We start from the raw sequence: 22,335 nt of genomic DNA, 5'->3' as shown, positions 1-22,335 counted from the left end.
AGTAAAACTGCTTTTTGGTACGATGACTTCATGCAACACTCATAGAGTATTTCATGTAGTCTGCTCTAAGCATAAAATGTGTTTTTCAATGAATAAAATCACAACATTATTTTTACTTATAGATTTCAAAGTCCTAATGGAGTGTTATGTGGGTTTCCTTGCTGAAGGTAAGGAAAGTAGGGCAAAGGGGTAACAAGGACTTGTTCAGTGTCACAGGACAGGTGACTGTCAGAGCAGCAATACTATGAGGTGCTTTTCCTTATGAAGCAAGCAGAGCAACTGGTGAGTAAGTATTGCTGTCAGGTGCAACAAAGACTATACATATAAATTATATACCTGTACATAAAGTTTTGACATGTATTGCTCCAGGTTGACATATCTTGCTTTGTCCCAAAAAAGTAATTATGCTCATAGAGCAGGATTTCGATCTGTCAAAACAATTCATTACAATTCTTCCATGACATGGTAACCCATGGAAGAGCATTTGGACTGCTGGATTTATGCTTACTTATTCTGTTTTGAAGAAAGGTGACAAAACTAAGGAATGCTGAATGAATTTAAATGGCTGGTTCTGATCATAGTCTAATGATATGAAACAGAAAGTCTGAGTATTAAAGTAAATTATTCAAATATCTGCCAAAGGCTTTAAACAAAGTATGCCACTCTCAAGGTTTGTTATGACAAATAATATGCCAAATAATTTCTGTACTATGAATCCTTGGAAAAGAAGTTCTGGCTCATAAAATCTCTTATGCAGGGTGGCCCAATTTTTAGCAAGAATAATTTATCTTATCTGGCTACGACTAGAATAGACCAAATATACATCCTAACAGCACATATATTACAGCAGCCACGTACAGTGATGTTCTTATTAACTTGTTGGTATAATCTGAGGTAACAGATGAAGCTGACTTGCTGGGTGCATTATTCCTTTGTATCTCCTGACAATTCCTAAAAGTAAATAAATCTTGAATTGTGGAAATGCCTTGCTGACTGTATAGTATATATGGCCTTTATATAACTGATAGACAGACAGATTCTGTTGTATTCATTTCCATGGTTATAATAACATGAAATTCCCTATATTCAGCATTTATTCCACATGCATTCTTTTTTTTCTTTCAGGCAGTAATTTTCCAGGAAGGAAACTGCTCTTCCACTTCTAATTAATCAAATATTCTTGTCTTTTGAGGCTTTCAAATTCTATTTATTTTCAGGAATACCTTTCTTTTTATTTTAGTTTTTCAATTCAAATAGTTAGTCTGCTGGTGGCCTCCCACCTTTTCAGGGCATTCCATGTTAGCTAAATGACCATCAGCAGACCTAAAATCTCCACTGACATTGATAAAATAATGTCAATAGAAGCAATACAGGATTAATTAGAGAGTTTGGCTTTTAGAAAATCACTTTGCATACTCTTTCATTGCCTACATTACCATTCTTAATGAAAACTTCAGCAGGCTGATAGCAAACACTTCCCATGTGGAGGGGACTTACACTGCCACACCTTTTTTCTGTATAGTCTCCCAACCTCACATTAAGTGAATTTTTCTGTCTGACCTCGGATATTGGGAATGCTAACAGGTGATGGTGTGATGATTTTAAATAAAACTCTTGCCAACAAGTTGTTTTAAAAACCCCTCAACTAGTTCTTTTTTTTTTTTTCACAGTCCACATATCTCTCTTGGAGGGGCACTGAAATTCATTATAATCCAAGGGGAAATGATACTCTCTAGGAGTTGTGTGTGAGGGGAAGGGAAAAGGAAGGAGGTTGTTTTGTTTATTCCCCTCAGGATCTGAGTCTTAAATTTATTAGGCATAGTAAGATAAAGGTAGAAAAAAAATCCTTGGAGCTCTCTGGCAGGACTTTAACCATTGAGACTCTCACAACAGTAAGACACAGGAGAGCTAGAACTTTGGGGAAAATAAAGGATTGTTCAAAAACAAATAACTGACATTCTGTAGGAAAAGGATCCTGAGTTTACAATATCCAAGGGGAGTCCATATAATCAAAATTGGGGAAACAGAGAAGAGGATGGGAGGTGAATGCCTGCTCCTACACCTCACAGTCCTTGAGGAAAATATTGGCTGTTCTATAGCAGAGAGAATTTATTCATCCAGCTTCTAGCTCTACATGTTTCTTTAGGGTAATAGGAATAGAAGTGATTTTAATAGCTTAAAAGGTGATGTTTTAGGATGATAATATAGAGAGAGACCAATGTTTATTTTATAGTAATTTTATTTTCCTGCAGGTTTGCAAGGTCAGTGAGTAGTTTACCAAATATACTCCTTACGTACCACTCATGTTTCAATGTGAACTCTTCTTGGGGGAATGGAGCTTGTTGATGGCAAGGTTTCAGTGGTGTAAACAAATCACACAGAAACAGCATTCGTTACACATCCAGGAAATATGGCACGTGGTATTACAGCATAATTTAAAAGAAGATATTAATAACTGAAAACTGCCCATCATCATTTACTCCAGTGCTTAATGGAGGATAAATGTTCTGTATCACAGAGTTCTGGCTCCATTTTGCTATCAGTTTATGGATGCAGCAACTCAGCTCTGGGTGAGAGTGAGCTTGTGAGGTGGGGAAGGGGAGAGGAATTAGAGTTTTAAAAAAATGTTATGTAATTTAAGGTCTTTTGTTGGAGTCAACTAACTGCAAATAGATTTACAATCTGAAAAGAATCTCTCACAGCAGGAACCTAATTTCAGTAATATGTTAGGGAATTTTTACTGTGCTCCTTGAGGCAAATTAAACACACATTTGTGCTTATATCTATTTTTAAAGTGCATTGAACAGAGTCCTACTGCCATTGATGGTTCTACAAGGAGTCTGCCAAGATGCATCACAATCTGATGCCTTACAGACACTTGCAGTAGCACCAGTCCAGTGAGCTTTGGTATGGGGTGCCTCAGCCCAGCAGTTACCATTTGAATTTCCCCTTTAAGTTCTTCAGCAGTGACACTAAGCCTAGCTATATGAAGTCTCCTTAAATAACTGAAGTGAAAAAGGAAAAAGAAGTAAAACTACTATGTTGAACCCAAAGATAACCATCTAGCTCGGGATTTGAGGACTGTGTATTCATGCCCTTTCCATGCTTTCTATAACAGGTAATGTTCACACTTTTTGTCAATACTTAATTAAGTTGTGATGTTTGAGTTGTATCTGGACACATGCATCCATGGTGTCCTGGGGAGGGCTGGTGTCTTTCTGGTGTCTTTCATCAGGCTGCTTTTATTTGAATTTGCCTTTGCTATGTGTTTTATGCTTGTAGTAAGATACTTGTGAATCCTCCTATTTCTAGAGAAGACCTTGTTTGACTTTGAAACTGTTGTATATCAGAATCTTACATCTGTTTGCACAAGTTACAGTGTTGTCATTCTGGGAAGCTATTGGTGATACACAATGGATCTCCAAAGTCAGCGTCACATCACTGATTATTCCTGAAAACTAGGTCATTTTCCTACAAATTGGGACAACAGGAACAGGGGTCCATGAAAAGAAGCAGGTCCTTGAAAAGAAGTCAGTTGCCTATCTGAAAATTAAAATATCTCTCTTCCTTTTGATCTGTTAGCTCAGATCCTGGAAACTACTTGGGTATCTTTTTCCTTTTTTTTCTGCTCATTTGCATCATAATGGATTTCCTTGAAATCAGCCACGTCTTCTTTTCATGATTAGCTGTGGTAAATTCAATCATGGCCCCTGGAGCCAGTTTCAAAGCAATACAGAGTTCACAGTAACATCTGGAATATGAGGAGGGAAGAAAAGGCAGCACTAACGAGACCTCTGTGGTACCACCCTGTGTAAATCTATGTGACGATAGTAGTGACACAGAGAGTTTAAAACCTAAATATTTAACTACTAATAGCAATATAAGACTGCAGGTTTCCACTCAGTAATGTAAGATGCACAAAGGCACTGTGACCAAAAGCCATAGTGAAGCTCCCTTGACAAGAGGTTTACAGCTTGAAGACTGACACTTTCCAAGTGTCACAGGCAAAATCCAGTGGCCAGATGAGCCTCACACAGCTGCTCACTCACTTGCCCCCAGTGGGATGGGGGAGAGAATTGGAAGGGCAAAAGTGAGAAAATGTGTGTGTTGAGATGAAGACAGTTTAATAGATAAACCAGAAGCTGTGGGCACAAGCAAAGCACAAGGAATTCATTCCCTATTTCCCATGTGCAGTCAGGTGTTCAGCAATCCCCAGGACAGCAGGGCACCATCAAACATCATAGTGACTTGGGAAGGCAAACACCATCACTCTGAATGTCCCCCTTTCCTTCATCCTTCAGATTTCTGTGCTGAGCGTGACTCCATATAGTGTTAAATAGCTCTTGGGTCACTTTGGATCAGCTGTCCAGGTTGTGTCCCCTCACAGATTCTTGTGCCCCCACAGCGTCCTTGCTCGTGGGGTGGGGTGAGAGGAGAAAAGGCCTTGTCTCTGTGTAAGCTCTGCTCAGCAATAACTAAAACGTGCTTATTTTACCACCACTCTTTTCAGCACAGATCCACAACAGAGCATCATACAAGTTGCTCAGAAGAAAATTAACTCCAACCCATCTGAAAATGGTGCACCAGGAAAGAAGGGAGAGGAGCTAGTCTGAGTTACTAATTCAGAGGAGACACGCAGCAGGGAATTTTACTCACCAAATCCACGAGTTTCTCTTTGGATCTGCTGTTGAAAATAGCAGTACAAACCATTTTCAATGTGCAGGTTCCAAATCAGTGCAGAAGACAAATCTCTGTTTACTTGTGATTTCAAGTCATTCTTCTATTTTCTTACATCTACTTTCTCCTCATAAACCCCCAACTCCTCTTTGTTAAAAGGGCATTGCTTCAGATTGGATTGTTTTGCACTGATGCAGGATGTGCTGTCTTGACTGCAGGAGGGCATTGTCAGAAAATTTCTCCTATAATTATCAGAAAGACTAGCAACCTCAGAGGATGTCCTCTGAAAAAATTTCATTTTTAAATAACCCTGTATTACCAGCCTGTGCCTGCTTGCATGTTCTGATTAAACATGGCATCTTGAGGCTCTGTTGTTAAAATTTTGATAGGAATTATTGCCTCTGAGGGTATACAGGTTTTTTCTTCAGCCATTCTGACTTCTTTAATAGTGACAGCTTTTGTTACAGAAAGAAGCCAAGCAGTGTGGACCTTCTGTTCTCACCTACTGGCTAAATTCTTTGCCATCCTGTACCACTTCCCACTTCATCACTAATGTTCATGTTGGCCACCATTTTTTTTAAGTACTAAAGACCCCTTCAAGCCTAATTCAAGCAGGAATAAGAAAGGTGTCCAGCATAAGGCAATTCAACATACACACTTCATGGTTACTCGTCAAAGTAGGCACGGCTCTGAAATAGCAGCAAGATCCACAGCTCCCACTTCCAGAGGGTGCTTTTACATTCAAATTTCTGGCCCCATTTGAGGTGGAGCACTGCCTCTCTTGAGGGGAAGAACCAGTTTTCCTCCCAAGTGCTCAAAGCACTGCACTCTGCAGAGCATTCTCTACCTGTGTTGAGACCATTAGGAATATTCCGAGAGAATTCCAGGGAAGAATACTCCCTACAGCCTCGCTTTCTTGCAAACTATTCTGTTTCTCTGCCCTAGCCCCTTCTTAGCATATGCTCCAGGAATTTTCAGTGAGTAAATAATGGTCTGCTGTCATCTGTGCTTGGCATCAAATACCTCAGCAGTGAGACAGATCTGCCAGAGAGCTGAAAGCTGTTAATCCTACACACAGATCCACCACCCATAACTTCAGTCAAATGTCTTTTCAAGGATAGACTGACAGATTTAAATCCTAATGGGAGTCTATAAATTCTGCAAGACAGGCTTTTAATATCCTAGTCTATGGCTATACTTTCTAATTCTTGAGAATACTTCAATCTATTCCTCCTTCCTCATCCATTTTCTAAGAAATCATCACAGGATCTTGAAATCCTATCATTATTTTATCTAGGTGCTATAAAATGGATCCCCTATAACATTTGATGCAAATGAGTTTTCAGAAACTTCTCCCCAGTTAAGGGTAGAAAATGTTTTGAATTTTTTGATCAAAAACTTATCATTTGGAATGGTGCTTCTTCTGTTGAAGAAACAAGTTAATTCTCAGGCTACAGGATATATATACATCTATATCTGCATCAGATCATCGCCTTAATTCTCAGCAAGTGAAAACCAGTATCAGTCAGTTCAGAGCCTTGCTTTTCATTTTTCTTGTGGCCCTTTTGTAAAAATTTTACTTCCTGTTAACAGACACATTGGAAATCAGATGGCATAGGACCTTCTTGACCTGGACAATTACTTGTTAAAAAAGCACTGTTTCTGCCTTAGTGATGAACTCAGTATAATTTAGGGTGAAGTAAGATCATTGATATTACACTGTACTCTTACCTTAACATCTGGAACTTACAGGAGTATTCACCTCTCAGTGTCATTTCCAGGCCTCCTGAAACTCAGCAGGCAATTTTGCCACCAAACTTAAATTAAAACTCCCTCAAGATTACATCTCCAGTTGTTGTATAAGATGGAAACATGACATAGCCTGCCATGCTCCCCCCAGCCCTTGCAGAATAGCACGGATTTTCTCCTGTCGAAACACAGAGATGTTAGTCAGTTATCCGTGTGAAAGTCTCAGGGAACAAAGTCTTGAGCAAATAATTCAGTTTATTTCTCTGGTTATTAATTTGGATTTTTAATCTAATTAATGTTGAGCGCTTTGAAATAATTCTCCATTTACTGTTCTTTTCTATCTGGGGAATCAATTTCTCTCTTGTGAATTCTCACAAGTAGCCTGAGCAGGATCTGACTGTGAACTACAAAATGTGTAAATCAAAATTCCCACTACTCTTGTTATCTAAACTACTCAGTAAGGAACAGAATACCATTTAATTTCACAAATGATTGCAAAGAACCTGTTTGTGAAGATAATTTCTGAATGTCTTATGCAAATTAATATTGATTAATAAATCTATTCAACAATTTTTCACAAGATGTGAATTTCATCACATTTATGAAATCCTTCCTTTAGAAAATGATCTTTTTACTCTTGTACTGTCTCATCTCATCACACCAGCTCTGGTTGGGTCCAGCTTGCTGCAGTTTATCTTACAGAGCAAAGTTTTGTGATAAAGAAAAATATCGTGTAGCTTCTTTTTGGTATTTCATGCTATATGGGAACTGCAGCTTGAACTGTGCTGAAGTAAGAAACGGGGTGCTAGAAACCTTGTGGAATTCAACATGAGCAAATGCAGAGACCTAATAAACGGAAGCAAGTTCACAAATCCACCAGGATTGATCCAGTGCACCAGAATCTCTGGAAATCACTATGACGCAATGAATGCTGGTCTAAAAACACAGATATTATTTTTCATAGAATATTTAGGTGAGAGTTCTTCTCCTTTCTTCTGTCTACTTTTAAATGTTTCTTTTATGTTTTTGCACAAACTTATTTATGCCTTGGGTATACTCTATCGAATTTAATAACTCTTCTTCTTTACATCAGCATCTAAAACCACATTTTTCCTATCCAGAAGCTTTGAGATGTAAAAAAAAAGAACATCAAAAACTAACCCTGCAAATGTATTCCATTCTTTTTCAAAATGGTTAAAAGCACAGCAGTAGGAGTTAGCTGGCTGATAAGAAGAGCAATCATTAAGGGTTTTTTTAAGGGTTTTATAAATTTGAAGGGATTTTTTATATTAGTTTTCACTTAGACAAGTCTGTAATTCACCTCCTCAAATCAAAATTCAAGGGGAAATAAATACAAAGCTAAAAATATGCTCTTAAAAAGTTAACTCTTACAACTTCTAATTTTGCTGCAGGTGCATTTATAAATGGAAAAAATTAATTTGGAAGGACTGATGTTTAAATGCAAGTAGACTTAGGAGGCAGTGTGACAAATGGGCTGGTTGTCTGTGTGTCAGACTGCCTTATGTTGTGTGCTGTAGGAACTGCCTCATCCAGCCCTACTCTTTTGTGCTAGGACAGCTTGGTTTTGTTGTGCTCTTCTGTGTTCTTATATAGGTGCCAGTACTTTTCTGTTTTTCACAGACTTGCTGTTTAGCTTTCAGTGTGGTAGTTGAATATTCAAACAGCTCTTGGTATTTGGGATTACAGATTTGCTTGAATTCAATGCTTTTACAAAAAATATATACTTAATCAGCAAACTTCTAAATTTAAGAGTGTCTTGGCTAGATCTCTTACTAAGAATTGTAATATATTTCACTGTCTATTTTTATTGTTTAACTGGTCATAATAACTGTTCTTATTTTTAAATGGAGATTATCCTGGAAAATTTTAGCAGCTGATCATATTTTTCAACCCAAATGTAGCAAACTATCAATGTGGCTCCTGCATATTTCTTCTCTAGCTCTCTTGTTTGATCGAACTGTTCCAAGGTGCCCTTTCTCTACTTGTTTCAGTGTTTTCCTTGTCATCATTATTACACCTGCAATTTTCTCCCAGCAGAGTGTGAGATTGTAATCTTAGATTCTTCATATCAACTGAACTTTCGTTTCATGAATCCCATCTCTACTACCAACCAATTATATGATGCAAATCACAGGAGGAGATGAAGCACATTCAGTACAGAGATAGATGGGTAGACTTATGTATAAAGTGCTTTTTTGTGTTATTTAAGTCAAACACAGGATAGTCATATATCTTCACCAAACATAGCAAACAAAAAGATAATTTCAATAAACTGTTAAACCCCAGTTAATCCTAATATGACCGAAAACCAATATGGAGTCATGTTTTATGAGTTGCTTGCCTATGAAAAGGGTTAGAATTACTTTTTCTTTGTGAGTATTTCCATTTAACTGCTAACTGATTTTTTAAGTACTCTCAGAACACATACTCATACCCGCCAAAAAAAGACCGCTGTACAACATTTAGGATTATTTCCTCACATTGACTTGGAGAATTATAACTTTCTATTACAAAGAAGCAACTCCATTTTTGCTTGTAATTTTTTAGAAACACTGTCAGCCATTGCATTTTCTCTAGCTCTGAGATACTCTTGTAAGTGTCAGCTAATATTGTTAACAAAAGAAAGAGAGTATTCCTTTCAGGTTTTAAGCAGGGACCGAAATACTGCTAAAAACTATTCATAAATTTTTGAAGAAACACACATTATGCTCAGTAGCATTGCAGAAAACTGGCAATTCAGAACAGCCTTTCCTCTGAAGATAAAGTGTTCTGAGCCTGCAGTATAAAACAGAAGATCACCTGATGGGAGTGGAGGGGGGGAAAGACATGAAATCAAGTCTGTCAGAGATTCTCTGATCAAACTGACAATAACCTTCATTCCTGTTCAGTAACCACGAGCAAAAAGCCAAAGTCTTGCAGGAGAACCATAAGCATCTGCTCAACTCTGCTAAACACTTTCCTGGAGTGCAGTGAGAACAGACACAGAAGTCAAAAATAATTTATGAAATGGTGCTAGTATTGACTAAAATGCTGAGCAGCTTATCACAGGAAAAGATCCTTCAGGAAGGTTTAGAGTGCTCCAGGTTAGGAAGGGTTGTAGCAGATAAAGGTATTCTATGATTTTAAGGGGGGTTTTGTGTGCTGGTTTTGTGGTTTTTTTTCCAGCAATCCGTGTATTACATCAGTTACTTTACTTTTAGATTGTTATTTTAATATGATATTTGACAGAATTTTATTTGGACAGGAGGAAAAAAATCCCAGCATGAAAGGGAAGTGGAAAACGTGTCCGTAGTGTTCCCTCTAGAGGCATGGTGGAGATGCCACCCTTCCAGTATGCACTCCTCTTTCTGTGTAACACAAAATTACCTGTTCCACAGGTAAGACAGTAGAAACACAGCCAAAGTTTGTATAGTTTCCCAAAGCAGAAAGTTTAGAAGTGTTTCAGGACTCCCCTAAGGTGGCAAGCGGAAAAAAACACATAGAAAGGTTGATCTAAAAACTATTCCAGAGCATATGGGTTATTTAAGTATCTAAACCTGCATTTTTTTTTTTTTGTCAGGCTGACACCAAAAAAACATACTGGGAGGAAACTGGAACTAGAAAATACACAGATAAGACACATGTAAAAATTGAGGTTGCCTTACCAACAAAGAGTATGATTTCATTAGGAAGATTTAGTACATCATTATTAATGCTACATATTGAAGGCTATATCGGTAATTAATTTGATAAGCGGGACATGTTTTCTGCCCCTTGTTTGCAATGTGTTTATCAGTAAGCTTAATAATCTTTGATTTCAAACCATCTGAAAATCATTTTCTGACCATTCAAAAGAGTAGCTACTTATTTTTCCTAATCTTATTCTCTCTTTAATGACTGTTATGGAAGGAAAGATTTTATCATCTAGCTGGTGACTCTAAATAGAGTTTCCTTTTTTTCTTGAATCAGACTTAGAATTAAAGCAAAGGATTACAAAAATAAGGTTTTGACTTCCGGTAAGCTTTCCATATTATGGGAGTTTATTGCAACAATACATTAACCTTTCCTTCATCCAGAATGCAGTAACTCAGGATATCCACTTGTGGTGGGTTGAGCCAGGGTGGACACCAGGTGCCCACCAAAGCCACTGTCACTGCCCTCCTCAGCTGGGCAGGGGAGAGAAACAACGAAAGGCTCATGGGGAGATCAGAACAGAGAGATAGATCACTCAGCAACTACTGTCTCAGGCAAAACAGACTCAGCTTTGGGAAATCAGTTTAATTTATTACCAGGGTAGTAAATCCAAACATTAAACCACCTTTCCCCCACCCCAGGCTCAACTTCTCTTCTGAATTCTCCACCTCCTCCCCACCAGTGACACAGGGGGGCAGGAATGGAGTTATGCTCCGTTCATCTAATGTTGTTTCTGCCACTCCCTCCTCAGGGGCAAGACTCCTCACACTCTTTCCCTGCTCAAGCAGGGGAGTCTCGTGCATGGGGCACAGTCCTCCCTGAACTGCTCCAGTGCGAGTCCTTCCCACAGGCTGCAGTTCTTCATGAACCACTGCAGTGTGGGTCACTTCCCACGGGGTGCACTCCTTCAGGGACAGGCGGCTCCACCAGGGGATCCCTGAAGGATCACAAGTCCCAGCGTGGTCTACTCCTTCCATGGGGCTCCTGCCAGGACCCTGCCCCAGCACAGGCCTTCCATGGGGTCACAGCCTCCTTTGGGCTCCACCATAGCCTGCAAGGACACAGCTGCCTCACCACGGTCTTCATTCACCACAGGCTGCAGGGGAATCTGTTCCAGCAACTGGAGCACCTCCTTCTACTCCTCCACTGACCCTGGTGTCTGCAGAGTTCTTTCCCAGTCTCCTCTACAGAGGAAAAGCACTGAAACCAAATCTTGCGGAGGAAAACTCTCATGCACCAGTAGTCCCTAACAAGCAGAATTCGGATGGTGTACGTATGAGAGAAGACAGAGAAAGCACAGAAGGCAGATTTAAAACTCTACAAAAAGTATAATGTTACTTTTTTGCACAAATACTTAAGTATTTATTTATTCCATCCTGCAGTGGTATAACACTTGCAGCTGAGAACGCTTCAAAAGTTTAAAATTGACTATAAGAAATATTTAATAAGGCAATATGTATGTAGAAGCTATGATTAAAAAAGCCCAGACTATTGCAATGTTTTGAAAAGTATTATGAAACAGAAAAGAGTGTTTTTTTCTTACACTATTTCACACACTGAAGAGGGCAAGACAATTAACTCCAAACTGTCTTTATAAGCATAGAATTTTAATGAGAAATCTAATGTAAACCAATAATCTAAGCAAGTATAAAAATCAACGCTACACATTCTTTTTATGCTGGTCTTGAAAAAAAGAGTAGCTTTTTCTCTTTAGCTCAGCATGAATTAGAAGAGGTGTGTATGAATCACACCAGGCTGATCTACTCCAAAATTTATCTAGTTTCCTATTTCCAGCAAAGATTTTCCCATGGGTAACACTGTAATACTAGGAGCCTTCACAGCCTTGAGACTCTCCAATTCAAAGACTGCTCCAAAATACAGGACAGAGCTCACTTCTGCTGCATTGAGACCGATGACCACACTACTCTGTGTTTCCTCACAGCTGTCCCATATTGTGTTTAAATAAACAATGAATGCCGTGACAGGGGCAGGACTTTTGATTTCTGGATCCCTAGGATGTGTTCTTATTCAAATTCTTTTCTCTGTGAGCCAGTAAATGTATACCTTTTACCATGGAATGTGGAACAGCTCCCACAGATAAGCATAACAGGTGGAAAGCTCAGACAAAAAAAGGCATAGGTTGCATGGACTATAAAACAGCGATTTTTGCAAAACTATAGTGAGGAGATTTTCAAAAGAAAAAGGTATTACTATTCTATAACTACTCCTCTGTTAAAAAGTGTGTCCTTCCCTGAACTTTTAATACTATTTATTGAATGGAAGTAAAGACTGAACGTAGATTAAAGCAGCACAAGCAGAGTTTGCAAAAGTTGAAGGTGATTGATATAAGAGGGTAACTTCAAATTTCAGAAGGTAACTTCAGAAAACAAAAAGGGTCTAACATACAAACATCCTATCACCCAGTGGAAAAACATAACACTAATCTAGCCCTGCATGTTCCCTGTGGATGAGTGTTTCAGTTGCCTTGCTGAGTTGACTCTAATTCATGAGCATCTCTTCAGAAATAGTCCAAATAAAACCAGATTGTTTAATCTTCCTAATAAATTAACTTTTAATTTAATTTAAAGAAATTCAGTAGGTCAAATATCAAGTTTCAACCTCATCTTTTTGACTGAGAACTTGTTTAAGACTGGAAATGGACTTAATTTGTTTCTGGTTATAAAATTCTATGACTACAGCTCCTTATGTATATTACTTATTAAAACAAGTCTTAGCAGAGCACCAGTACTCACAGTGGAATACTGCAGCACTGTCGATGTTATACCATGACCTTATGTAATTACAAATTAAAATGGCCAGCTACTCAATGACATCAAACCAAGAAACATTTCTGCTTTGTTTATAAATGAAAGCAGATATTTAAGGTTTTGCTGCATTTTTACTATTGTCTGCAGCAAAGAATAAAATTTCATAACGACTGGTGTAACTAAAATTTCTTTTAAGATGTAAAGCACTATTTCTTTTAATGTAAAGCACTACATAGATCAGAGCCTCTTATTGTATATTCAGATCAACTGAATATTCCTGCTCAACTGGGAAAACTTCCTTCTTAAATGTTTAAACTTTAAGAAATCTAAAAGCCAAATTACCTTGGACAGCCTGTAGTGCTTGTAGAACAGATTAATATATCTCAGAATGAATACATTAGCAATGAAGTCCCAGAATGCCTGCAACATTTCATGGTATATTAAATAATTGGTGCCACAGAGCAAAGCAGAAACATAGAATTGTATTTCCAGAAAGGTAGAAATAATGCACATAAGTCTCTATTACATGTGCACTGCTGTGCATTTTAAAAATTCAATGGATTGTGGAAGCACCATCCACTAAACACAGTACATTCACTGTACCTCAAATATGGGAAATAAAAATGGAACTCAAAGGTATGACACGACTCACAAAACCCCAAGAGCATCCTGTGTGATCGAAACCTTTATTGTTCCTACCTCCAAACAGGTAACATGGTACCTGAGCAAGTCTACTTGGATGCTTGGCAACTTCTAGATACAACCTGCACATTGAAACAAATATTGATTCTGGACATATATTGATTAACTTGATTAACAATACTGTTGAGACTTGGTTATAAAAGGGAAACATGAGAAACAAAAACAAACAAACAAAGCAATCAACACACACACACTCAACAAATTCAAAATCTAAAACAAACTCCACAGCTAAACTACACATAATAACGTAAGGAAGCTCAGGAGGGAATAGCTGGGCAGCTGCCAAGGAAGGCCTGCAGAAGTACATTAAGTCGTGAGAGGACAGTGGAAAGGAACTGGAGGAAAAAAGATTAGGCATTAGAAGGAAAGAGGACAGACAGACTGTCTTCCGGGCCATTGATTAAAGACCTAAATAGGACAGTGAGTGACTGAGGATGAACATCAGTGAGATGATTTAGGAAAAGAATTCCATTCCTTTTCTTTCCATGTAGGGAAAGTAGCATTTTAAAAACAGAAGAATATAAGGAATTGACAAGGTAAAATAAAACACACCTGAGACAAGAAGGAACAATTAGTCAATTGTTACCCCTGAGCAGATTACCAATCTAAATTTTCAGATCGTAGGCTCTTAATATACATTTTGGAAGTATATAATGGAACATCATCTCGTTCTAGTGCCTGACTGCTTCTTTCTCTTCTCCCCTCCACCAACCCCTAAATAATAATATCCAACGTCAATTTAAATTCATGTTAGTACACTGGACCCAACACTCAATATCTGTAAATGGCAGGTACAGAGATGCACCTTTGGATACCATTCCATCCTTTACCTCCTTTGTTGGAAGTTCTCTCTTCTCTTTCCGGATCTCACAGAAAAGGTGATGGTCCTTTCCTGCTGTCTCAGGACACAGAGTTGTATTAGCATCAGTGCAACTGGAGCACAGGATTTCAGCTGAAAAGCAGCGTCCCAAAGAACATTTGCAATAAGAGACAGTGACAGATGTAATTTTTGAGCAGTGTTCTTTGTACCATGCTCATCTTCCAGCTGGTTAAATAGATTTCAGCTCTAGCTACCTTTGCTTTAAATTCTTCTAGGTTTTTGCCATTCTCCCATCCTATTTCTTTTCTGTTCCTCTACCTTCTCTTTCTAACCATTCCCCACGATTTGTTTTATGTTATTTGCTTCCTCTATTTTTTGCTTCCTCTCAAATATGACAGGAAGATTATTTTTTCCAGATACTCTATTGCTCCTCATTCGGTGAGACAACCATGGAAGGTAATGTTTGCAAATGTTTCCCTCCACATATCCTACAAGCTTCAAGTCCAACATATTTTAGTAAATCTCAGGGTCAATCATTGATCAATCTTTTTTTTTTTCCCTTTATACTTAGGACAGGGACAATCATCCACCACAGATAAAACAAGGCCTTGACAAACAGTTTCTAAGCTACTTGAGTTGCATTTTCCTGACCTATTTAGTGGCCAGCCTGAGAATTTCATAACACTACAGAATTGTCATCTGATTTTTAAACACACTGTGTGTGTGTGTGTTAGCTGTTATTTTGGCTTTCCAACAAAAGCTTCTAATTAGTCATTTTGCCAGTATCAAATATATTGCTTAATTGCTCAGAAATCAAAATTCATTAATGCTAGCATTAGTTATTGAAAATTGGCAGAAACACCATTAACAAATGAAGCATCATTTAAATTAAATACTTCATATGTATTTTTTTCCTATCAAAATTAATGCATAGGAAATGGGCATACCCAGCTTCAGAAATAATACTTCTTTTTTGGTGAGGAAGAAAGTGAAAATGAATTTCCCATTGGATTAAACTCAATTACATTTGTTTTGTTATATGTAATTTTAGAAACAGAAACGAACACTTGACCTACTAATTTTCAACATAGATGCAGGCACTTTTGAAAGAAATGTAAGTGGTTTCCAAGATGAATTTAGATATCTAACTTTGGATATCTCAATTTGAAAAGCTCTTACTGGCATTTTCTACTATAGCATATATGATTCAATATTTGTATGATTCAGTATTTTATTATAATCTTGCCAAGTGACAGGTTGAAAATAAACAAAATGAAGGGAGTTTTATTCAGCTTATAATGTTGGAATTTACTGCCAAAAATGTAGTGGTAACTAAGAATATAAGTGGGTTAAAAAGGAAAAATATTGGAGGAATAATAAAAATAAAAAGGAGAAATAGGATTGCCTCATAGATGTTAACATAATGGGTGGGCAAATCCCTTGATCAGAATTAACTTCTTTCAGGGATATTTTCCTACTTTTCAGCAAAAAATCCTATTATGTATGTCCTGCTCCTACACAAATTCCCTTTGAATTTGCTGCTGCACAGTTTCACAAGGTATGAGCCAGACGAGCCTCTATTTAGTCAGAGCTGAATGGGGAAGTTTTTATAATTAAACAATAACGTCCAGCAACTACAGTAGGACTAAGCTGCCCTTGCAGAAGGCACAGATACAGGGAACTGCAACAGTTAGAATGTTCTGATAATCAAGAATAATGTTTTGTGTCCTTAAGGTAATGTCGGTAGGTAACGTAGCTGTTCATATTCGTGTCACCCTCAGTAGCAATGAAGAGTTCCCTTGAAGTTGAACCTCTATAAAGCAGAAGCTGGGGATGTTTCAGAGGCACTGCCTAACTGTATCCTGCTCAGGGATTCCTGTAATGGCTGTCAAAACCTGAGCTGCGAGATTATGTTCAATAATTAGCCAAGTAATAGACATTTTTCATTGCAGTTATACAGATTCCCTTGGGGTTTTTTTCCTAGCGGGGAACAGGAGGGATTTATTTTAAGAGAAAATACCTACCATATTCTCAGGCAACTCCATATGAAAGAAATTAGAAGCAAGGTAAGTAAATTGTAATTATACTGGAGGGTTTTAAAATCTTAATAAAAACCTCAATATCAAGATCAAATAAGGGTCAAATTAATACATCAATAGGTTAGCCTCAATGTTGTTTGAATTAAATGAAATAAATTAGAGCAAAAGATTAATACCATGAGTAATCAAGCTCTATAAACACTAAAGGTGACAATAAGCTAACCTACTTGGCTGGTTATATACTCAGCTAAAGAATTTAATTTGTTTTGGTCATAACTCAGCTTCGGGGTTTATTAAATATCTTAAAACTGAAAGCAGAGCCTAAGCCAATAACAAAACCAGCTCTTCTCGTGTAACAGTGTTTTTGCTCTAGCACCACAATCTCCCTCCCCCAGCAGGAGCAAAGAAAGTATTAAAAGTAGTCTCTAAAAAGCAAAAATGTTATAACCTTTGTGACTTCTACTGGTAGGACATACCATAACGAGAACTTTTATGACACACACTCCATAGGAACTTTTCCCTATTTTCCAACATCAGTTTGAAGACAGTTTCTGTAAGCTGTGTTCAAGTACCAGCACTCACATGCACATGACTACAGATTCCTATAGTAAAGCTGATGACTAAAAAAGGGCTGGACTCTCTCTCACTGTTTATATTTTTAAAGAAGTTAAATAAAATAGCCATGAAATAGAAACAGCATGAAACTTCTTCCTGAATCACTGACCTCTCACAGGCCTCTTGCCTGGGAGCACAAACAGTGGCTACAAAACGTATTCTCCTGGTACAGAGATTTCTGATCAAAGGTTTTTTTTCCCAGAAGGAGGGACACAGGTCAAATACTCAGGAATAAAATTTCTAAATTTCTAAATTTTCACCACTACTTCAATGTAAGGCAAATTAGATGTTCTGAGAGATTACGAAGTTTACCAGTTTCAATTGACATTTTTCACTACTACAGAAGGAAACAAGGAAATTTTTCTGTTGTCAAAGTTTAACTTGCTCTCAATGATGCCAAGGGCTTCAGGAAAATCTGGTAAAATCCTACTCTGGAACCACAGAACTTAGTACAAACCAGAAGCAGATTGGCTGCTGAACTTCTCAGCTGTCTTGAAAGTAGATTATTAGTGTCTGTCTCTTCCTTCCAATTGTATCTTTGGCAGTCTCTTATAGGAAGGTGAATAGTTCATGTTCTTGTTCAACTATTTGCTGAAAAACTATCAAAATGAAGATAATATGGAAAATACAGACCAACCAATGGGTTAAATTATGGAAACTCAGGTGTAAGTTCCACCTTAGAACCTCTAGCCACTAGAGACATCCCTAAAAATTATTTGTTCCTCTCACTGGATTTTGGATTTTAAAGCAAAATCCAAACATATTACTTTCAAATAGCTTGCCAAAAGTTCTGGTTACATGTGGTACAAAATGAGCATTTTAAAAATCCTCTAACCATGTATTTATGTTATAGGAGCTATTTTGCTTTATGTGTCATCAAGTGAAAAAAGACAAATCAAATAATGAAAACAGTTTTCACTAGTGATATGAAACCGACAGCTGTGTGAATAGAAAAAACACCACTCATTTCCCTTTCTGTAACAAAAATATTGTTTGCAGCGTGTCTTGTTTAGTGGGAGGTTTGGTGTCCACAAACCCGCTAACAATGGACAAATATTTGAATAATTATCTCCCTTCCTGCCTACCCAGAGAGAAAGAAGGAGCTTCAACCTGAGCTTTATAGGACAAACTCATCACTGGGGCTCAGCCAAGCCAGAAGTATGACCCCATGGCTTTGTCTGTTTTTATAAAAATACTCCAGATACATCAGTGTATCTGATGTATCAGGGAAAAAAAAAAAAAAGGCAATATTGGAACTAAGATCCCATAGTAAATATAGGCATGAAACAATACTGTTGTCATTTAATACTTCTCATTGTATTGATTACATGAAGCTTAACATTGTAACTCACTGATTTTTTGGTAGATGTCAAGTCAGCACTTTGATGTTCACAAAGCAGAACTGGATTCTCACGCTCAGTATTCTGCTCCACCACCGCGTTCATCAGACCGATGTGCGACTGTCACTGCCACGCTACAGACCAGCGACTGGTAAGTTCCAACAGACAAAAACAATATGAAAAACTTTTACCGGAAAAGAAGTAGAAACATGATGATGTGTTTCCATGTTCTGATTACACCATAGGCGCTAGAACAGAAAAACAAAGACTAATACAGTCACACGTGAAAGAGGTCATGGCTAGGCTTCATGAACCAAGATTTGGGGAGGGCTCTACCCACATTTGTTACAAGCACGCTAGTTGCTAAAAAGGCCAATACCAGACAGGCACGTCCAGTTGCAAAAGGCACAGCAGAAAGAAAGGTCTTGGTGTGGGCCTTCAGTTGCCTTAGGTTGAAGAGGCTTCCATCAATACGGTATCGAATGTAGATACCGTCCTGATCATCGAGGTCTGCCGTGGCCCTTTGGAGCATCCTGCTGAAAAAGGCTGTGAATAGGGTAGGAGCGAGAACGCTGCCTTGTTTCACACCACTGGTTCTTAGAAAGGACTCAGAAAGTGCGTTGCCATATCTGATTTGGCTGTGCTAATCCTCATGGAGTGAGATGATCATTTTAAGGAACTTGGGGGGACAACCTAAACGTTCCAAAATCTGCCATAGACCTTTTCCGCTCAAAAGCCTTGGAGAGGTCGACAAAGGTTACATAGAGACCTTTGTTCTGTTCCCTACACTTCTCTTGCAGTTGTCTGAGAACAAATATCATGTCTGTGGTGCTCCTGTTGGCTCTGAAACCACACTGACTTTCAGGTAGAATTCCTTCTGCTATAGCGGGTATTAATCTGTTCAAAAGTATTCTTGCCAGGATTTTGCCAGCAATGGAGAGCAGAGTAATACCACGGTAATTTGAACAGTCTGATTTATCTCCTTTCTTCTTATACAAGGTGATGATGACTGCATCACGAAGGTCTGAAGGTAGTTCGCCTAGTTCCCAACAGTGCACCACAAACTCGTGAAATTTAGCATGGAGTGCAAGGCCCCCATGTTTCCAGACTTCAGGTGGAATTCCATCAACCCCAGCTGCCTTGCCAATTTTCACCTGCTGTATGGCCTTGAGGGTTTCTCCTAGAGTGGGGGCAATGTCCAATTCATACTTCACTGGTTGCTGTGTGATGTGTTGAATTGCTGTGTCTTGGACTACACGGTTGGTACTGAAAAGCATCTGAAAGTGTTCAGACCATCGATTCGGAATGGAAGTTTTATCTGTCAGAAGCGTTTGACCATCAGCGCTGAGTAGGGGGCTTTGGACCTGGTTTGTAGGCCTGTATGTTGTTTTCAGGGCCTCATAGAATCCTCTATGATCACACATGTACGCATAATTGTGTTTTTTCAGCTAGATTGATCCACCACTTGTTCTGGATGTCACGGAGTTTCTGTTGGAGCTTGCTGCAAGCAAGACGAAAGGCTGCTTTTCTTGTGTGACAGGATGGCAGTGCAAGGTGTGCGTGGTGAGCAGTTCTCTTCTTCCTCAACAATTCTTGAATTTCTTGATTGTTTTAATCAAACCAGTCCTTGTTCTTCTTGAAGAATAACCCTAAGGATTCTTCAGAGGACTGCAGGATGCTGGTTTTTATATGGTGCCAAAGTGTTTCCGGAGAGGCACCTATAGAATCTATGGAATGGTTTTGGAGCCTAGTTTGAAGATTTGCCTGGAATCTGTCTCTCACTGTGGCTGATTGGAGATTGTTAACTTGGAGTCTCCTCCTTGGGATATTACCCCTTTTAGGTTTGAACTTAAGATTGAAGTTAAATTTATAGCGCACAAGTCAATGGTCTGTTTGGCATTCTGCGCTAGGCATCATGCGAGTATGGTGGACATCGCGGACATCTCTCCGTCGCACCAAGACATAATCAATGAGGTGCCAATGCTTGGATGTAGGATGCATCGAGGTTGTCTTTAGACTATTTTTCTGCTGAAAGATAGTATTAGTGATGGTGAGCTGTTGCTCCGCACAGAATTCTAGCAGAAGTCGACCATTATCGTTGCTGTTTCCAACACCATGCTTGCCTAATACTCCTTTCCATGCTTCAAAGTTCTTTCCTACTCTGGCATTGAAATCACCAAGTATAATGATCTTATCATCTGCAAGCACCTTTTGGGTAAGGCGGCGCAGGTCGGTGTAAAATTTATCTTTTTCGGCAGGGTCAGCTTGGAGAGTTGGGGCATATATAGTAAAGAGGACAACGTGTTGCTTGTTGTAGAGTAGAAGGCGTAGGGAGATAATGCGGTCAGAGTGACCTGTCAGCAGATTTTTGTGTTTAGGAACAATAGAGTTTTTGATCATGAAGCCAACTCCTGAGAGATGTTTTTCGGTTCTGGACTTACCTGACCAAAAGAGTGTGTGACCGACACTGTGTTCTCTAAGGCTGCCTTCCTCGTGGAGACGAACTTCACTGTGACAAGTTACGTTGATGTTGAGACGTTATAGTTCGTGGGAAATTAGGGCAGAGCGACGCTCAGTACGTCCACTATCCGCAGTATCAAGCATGGTTCTGACGTTCCAGCATGACAGAGTCAGTTTGGGTACACCTTTGGAGGCAGGTGTATGCCTTTGTCTCTTGATCTTTGTGCGACCGCATTGGAAGAAGATGCCTGTTGGTCTGCGGTTAACCAACCAGGTGAAGGGGAGATTAGCCTTTGTTAGGCCACCTTTTCTAGGCCCCTCTCCGAGTGGAGCAAGCAGTGCACTCCTTGAAAAAGGTTGCTTGGTCATTCAGGATGCTGCCTAAAGAGACTGTCATCTCCGGTCAGTGTCTAACAACCAATGTCCTGAACCTCCTGCATGCAGGGTTGGGTGTGCGGCTTCCAGTGCATCTTATCACCTGCCATAAAGTGGGATTTACAAATGTATGTGAAAGAGGTAATATTAAGTAAAAATACAAATAGATGCAGGACAGTGAGGAATGAATTGTGAGAGACTGGTCAAGCAGATCTAGAAGGCGAGAATTGCAGAGGATTTAGGTCAGTTAGATCAGTTCAGTCATGATTTAGGACCTAAAAATAATGTAATTATAAACACAGGTCCCCTTCTTAGTCTGTTTTTATAAAAATACACCAGATTTACAAGGGTAGGAAAGGTCACAGGGCAAACCAATTTGTTTTTGAAAACTACGCAATAAAACAAGCCAAGAAGGAATCAACAAAACCAAACAGATGTTTCATGTACATGTTTGGCTTAACATCCAAAACTGAACAAAAGCAGTTCTACACAGAAAGGCACCCTAGAGTTGCTCATATTTCACTGACTGCTTTATCAAAGCAACAATATGTATTTATAAGTAGAAAAGCATTTATTTGAAATTTATATTTGGCAGTGTGATCTGGTTTTGAACTTTTTATGAAACACGCCAAAGGACACTGAAACCATATGGTAACCTTCCAACAAGCTGCTTTTGTACACCTGCTGACTTCTGCATGTCAGGTGTTCCATATAACTTTACTTGTGTCTCTTCATCACACACAAAATTAGTGTAAACAAACAATTCAATTGGTACATGTAACAACACCTGGCATATATAAAAAATTGCCCAATAGAGACCTCCTACATTTATTTTTATTTTAATTTTTCACTGAGTGTATCTTCACTGCAAGGATCAGTTACATATTATTTTATAAATAAATATATAACATATCACATATCATATATCATATATCATATATCACATATCACATTTCATATTTCATATATCATATATAATTAGTGCCTAATTTAATATAATCACCTTGCAGACAGTCTTAAATGGACAATTTAGTAATGTTCTTTTTTGATATCAAGAGATTATAAACATAGACTTTTAAGTATCCTACAGGCTGAGA

Source organism: Neopelma chrysocephalum, unplaced genomic scaffold (assembly GCF_003984885.1).
Source record: "Neopelma chrysocephalum unplaced genomic scaffold, ASM398488v2 Primary Assembly neopelma1_96, whole genome shotgun sequence".
NCBI lineage: Eukaryota > Metazoa > Chordata > Aves > Passeriformes > Pipridae > Neopelma > Neopelma chrysocephalum.
Note: the sequence above shows the minus strand (reverse complement) of the source record.